Source organism: Miniopterus natalensis, chromosome 1 (genome assembly GCF_054644295.1).
Source record: "Miniopterus natalensis isolate mMinNat1 chromosome 1, mMinNat1.hap1, whole genome shotgun sequence".
NCBI lineage: Eukaryota > Metazoa > Chordata > Mammalia > Chiroptera > Miniopteridae > Miniopterus > Miniopterus natalensis.
This window is the reverse complement of record NC_142081.1, coordinates 153,037,847-153,043,402: the sequence shown is the minus strand read 5'-3', so window position 1 is coordinate 153,043,402 and position 5,556 is coordinate 153,037,847.

Sequence of the window (5,556 nt, the reverse complement as noted above, 5' to 3'; positions counted from 1 at the left end):
ATGCACAAGCCCCATGCTTTTCTGGCCTTTGGGGTCTGGCATTTGAGAAGTCTAGCTTGATACTTGTATTTTAATCCATTTAACAAACATCTTCACACTTTAGTACAGTGCAGTAACCTTCCCCGACAGTGGGAAATGGACCATATTACTGTTCATTTTAAGGAGGATTCTATTATTTTAAGCTAGTGAATGGAACAAGGTAGACTTCACCTCATTTCCTAAGAATGACATTGATTTTCAGCAAGGTCTCTGAAGAATCATTTCTCTACACCATTAGAAAACATGGCTCCTTCCTGAGGACAAGATAACACTTAGGATGCCCGGTTCCTCTGTAGGCACTCTGACACTGGATCTTTGGACTTCCCTGGACTGGTGGCATCCATGTAGAAAGGTGTTCAGAGTTGCACAAAACACATTTAATGCCTTTAGGCCAGCTCTAAAGAACTGAAACACACACTCCCTCAAGACCATTCAGCCTAAATGGCTTCCAGAATAATTAAATAAACTCTACAACCCAAATAAAATCCAGGGTTCACGAGGCCCAGTCTGTTCAAGTGCTGCTTTCAACAAACAATCGAATGTTGTGGCTTCTAAATAATACGGGCTTAGGGAGCTATCTTATTGGAGGGGTACTAGAGAACCTATGATAGCAGCATTTTTGCAGCATTTCACATAAGATTGAAAAAACATGAATTATTCATCTCAAAGAATTGACTTTCTTGATGCCACCACACAAAGTAAGTGTCATTATAATACTTACTTGCTCCTTTAGGCCAACGTCAAAGGAAATTCTATTCACAAACTCATTAATATTTTTTAAATTCCCTTTCCACATTTCTGTTACATTCATTTCTTCTCTCCCCACAGCTGTCCTAGGTCTTTCTTGACACACTCCCCTGAATGTTTTCCCTGAAGCCCACTGACTTACAAGTTCCCTTCTGTGTCTTCTCATTTTTTTCCTATGCGTAGTAAATCTGACCTTTTAATTCACGATCTCTCCCCAGCCATACCTTCTTCTCAGGTCTTTGCTTTCTCAATTACCCTAGTTTACACTGGTGTTTCTCAACCTTTCTGTTATTGCGTCCCCTACCCCAAGGACACTTGTTTAGACATATTTTTCCTAACTCCCTCCCATGAAATTTGAAAGCCATGAATAGACCATATACTTGCTTACATATTATGTAAATATCTCCACTGCATAAATAAGAAGAGCATGATTTTTTTCACACTCCTTCCCCCCAAGAACCAGTCTCTTCCTTGGGGGCAATGTCATCTCAGCTGAGAATGCATGGTCTACAACAGGTGGGACAGCAGAGGGGAGCAAGAACTGACTGGCAGGCTGTGCCAGCCAACTGCAAGTTCCTTTGCGAGAGCTCCTATTCTACTCCCTTTATGCCTATTTTTTAGCCACTTGAGTGCACACACTCTAGCCAGTGCCATCCTAAACAAAACTGTGTAATCTGGCCTCTCCTCTTAGCTTCTGCCTTCTCTTGTTTTCCCTGGGTGACTAGTCACCTGCAGTGCCTTATTAAAAAATCATTCTTACTATTGCCCCCAATAAGCTCCTGGGCATTCAAGATCTCACCCCCTAGCTGTCAAATAAAACTTGCTAATCTGGGATAGTTCTTGCATGCGAAAGACTAATCTATAAAACTGATGTATTACTTTCCTGGAAATCATTTGTATTTTAAAAGAGCACTTCCCTCAAAAAGGAAACTATCTTCCCTACCGAAATTAAGCTTTGCTAGTAGTTCAGGAACATAGAAAGCCGGCAGGGAGGTGGGCTATATGGAATAAAAGCATTCTCTAAATATCCCTAAAATAATTTTAAAAAGTCACTCAAGTGCCACTTACTCTGCCTGTTCATAAGGATGCCTCGCTTGCCCACCATCTCTCTCCCCACTAATCTTACCTACTCTCTAGACTGGAAGCTTGGGGGAAAGGGAGAACATTGTTAATATCTCTATATTCTGACCATAGCATCGAGTATGGAATGTGGCATTACTGTCACTCGGTGAAGCCAAGCTGAATTCCCAGTTCCATATATTTCTCATTTTAAGAAGTAGCCCTGCTTCACTTCTGGTCCTCAACCTCTTCATCCATCAACTAAAGAGATACATCTCTATTTCTATCTCCTCCACAGTCCTGATAAAGAATTTTATGAGTGGCAGCACAGTGTGGCTGTGCCTTTCAAACATTTTTGCCTCCAACACATAGTAAGCCTTACATTTCACCTCATGACCCAGTCTGTCACCAAGCTGTCATCCAAAAGACCTTAACCCTTCTCAATACTTAAACTATGTTATGAGCTATGCTTGCTTACAGGAACTGAAAAGGATTCCCGACAGCAAACTGAAGAGGGCTGAGCTCAAAGGCCAAGGTGCCTGGTGCAAAGACTCAGATAGTGATGGGGTGTCATGTACAAAAGGCTGGAGCACAACAGGAGAGTAACTACCCAGGCCTAAAAGAATCACTCCAAGCCACAGCTTATAAACACAGGCAGCTACAGCCTCGTGAGGGAGAAGGTGTAGTTAGAGCGGGAGCTCACCCTTCCTCATTCCTTTATCAAAGACTAAAATTTTCTGCTCTGCTTTATAAACTCGGTCTTGTTCTTATTGGCATGAACAGGCACTGGGCAGAGGAACCTTGGTTTGGGTCCCCCACATGGAAGGGTGGGAAACAAGTCCACTTGCAAATGCACAGACACTGAAATTTCATAAAATAATATTGTGTGGGATATGCTCTAATACAATGTATTTAATTTTATTTCTTAAAATTATAGTTGTGACCCACTAAATCTTTCTCATGACCCAGGAGTGGGCTGTTACCTGCAGTTTGAAGAGCAAAGGGTGCAGGCACTAGGTTCAAGTAAGAGATGTGATGCTGAACAAGTGACCAAGTGATTTAGCCTCTGTAGGCTTTAGTGTTCTTTAAGGCAGAAATGACTCCAGTACTTATCTAGAAAGATTATAGTGGGGGATTAAATAAATAATGCCTCCAAGGCTCTATGTTCAGCATAAGGCACATAGTAAGTGTTAATAACTGCTCGCTCTTATTATTCAATCTTTGAATTCTTTCGAGAAACTTGGAGAAAATAGTTATGTGAATGTAAAATAATATTCTTATATTTCACTCACTGTGCACTTAATTATGTTCTATAATTTTATGCCCTTACTTCATTCAATAATTTTTATATGCCTATAAATGTTGTTTTTCTAGGCTGTGTTATAAACTCCCTATGCTGGGGTTGCTCATGAAGTTTTTCTTCTACCACATGTAGCACCAAGCCCAGAGCTGAGGTGCAAGTACTAGTAAAGTTCTCATCCAGCTACTTTTTTTGCAAATGATTTCTTATAGCATGTAAAGGAAAGGATAATGTAAAATAGATTGGAGAGCAGGGAAAGAAGAAATTACTGCAACTTGCACATTGCCTCCAACAATGGCCAAAGTTTATCTTAAAAGAAGACTTAGTTTTCATTACTGTAATATGGAACTTTTCCCAAACAGTAACTTAAAAGAAACACGAGAACCTCAAATCATAGAATCATGGTTTTTTTTGAGAAGTGCCACTTAGAGTGAAATGTCTTATGAAAACAAGCACTCTTTACTTGCTTTGCCCTCATAAATCAGGAAGCGGTATTCCAAACTGATGTAGGAAAACACTGAAAAGCACTTTCTTAAGATTACAAAACCCCATATTGCTATACTCAGAGATCTAACAAGATTCCTCCCTGGGGGAAGAATATGACGCTCTTATACCAAAAATGCATTTTTACGAAAGCACCTTATACAAATAATAATAATAAAACAGATGGTAAAATAAAGCTGCTCTAAATAATGCAAGAAAGAATAAAACGAATAATTATTCTTTGAATACCTAAACTAAAAACCAGGAAGGGTTAAAAGAGTCGAGGTGCTCAAGAAGTTAACATCTGCTTGGGCAACCAAGATAAATACATGTAAACTTCATTATCAAAATGAGTTAAAATACTATGTTGGTATTATTTTAACATGAGAGATAGCCCAGAGGAATGTCTGGCTAACTGAACAATGCATGACTGCTTATGCGAGAGAGGCGAAGAGTGCTGAGGGGAAGGCCAGTGAGGGAGAGCATCCTAGAGGGAAATTTAAGGCTTCACACCAACCGCTCTCCCCGCTCGCCCCTGCAGAAAAGGACTGGCCAGAATAAGCCCTTGCCAGGGGCTAGTGAAATGGTTACTTAGTATGTTGAGTTCACTATGAATTCAACCCTTGGCTGGACCTGGGACATAACAGGGCAATGAAATGTTTGAAAATTCTGATGACTTCCGTTGTTTACAAATTGGAGAAGAATTATATATCTTACAGTCTGTGGATGCCACTCTGGCATCCACTTAGGATCCACACAACTCCCTCCCTTTTTAAATATAGTAGTTGTGTATTTAGGATTTGGGGTTAGACACGCTAAAATATGACACAAGTCTTTCCTGGTGGATACCTCAGAACACCCAGTTATAATTATGTAAACACTGACAAAATGTTACAAAGGAAGTAAGAGGTTTACATATTAAAATGAACGCTAGCATTACCAATGGTGCGCAAATATAATTTAATTCTATTCTAAGAAAATGTTCAAGATTTATTCCAGTTGTTTCTGCCAAATATTGCTCTCACTTTGTGCTAGCATTTTTTAAGAGTAGAAATGTCTCAAAAAAAAATTTTGTATCTTATATTACCCAGGAAGGTGATTCTCTGTTAATATTGATTCTCCCTGGTGACATGCGGAGGCTTGATAAAAGTAACGAGGACAATGAGACTAGTGATTAAGCATTATTATATTAATTTTTCAATTTATTTTCCTTTGATCAAGCTTTCGGTGGACTTCCTGAAGTTGACAACCACAGCAACACATCAAAGAGGAAATGATTTAGAAAACTATCAAACCCAATGCTAGGGAGGATAATTTGCAGTTAAATATAGTATATGTGTGTCTAAAATTACTCTAAACATCCTTAGAAATATTAACAGCTAAACAAACTAATCAACAAATTTTTTTGGCCTTGGAGTAAACATAGACTCTTCCAATTTTCTTTTTTAATTTAGTTATTTACTTTGGTGACTCAGAGTAAACCACAGATGAAGCAGCAGCAGCCCCCTTTGAAGGCGTAAGGTGAAAGCAAACACGTCGTGCGTGCCTACCGTGAGTCCACACCGACGGGATCACAGGCGCCCTGGGCAGCAGATCTTGTATTCACAAAGCAGATGCCATAGAAGGACGTCAGGAAGCTGTTCCTCAGGGCTGGGGAACCTTTTTTCTGCCAAGGGCCATTTGGATATTCATAATATCATGCGAGGGCTGTACGAAATTATCAACTTAAACATTAGCTATGAAAAGAGCTCCTAGATTTAATGAATTTCAAGTCCCCCTGCGGTTGCCTTGGCAGGGCCAGACTAAATGACTTTGTGGGCTGTTTATGGCCTGTGGGCTGTATGTCCCCACCCCTCCTCTAATTGAACACACGGGTTTACCACAACTGTGCCCTTTAATTCAAAATCTAGGAAGATGAGTTGAACATA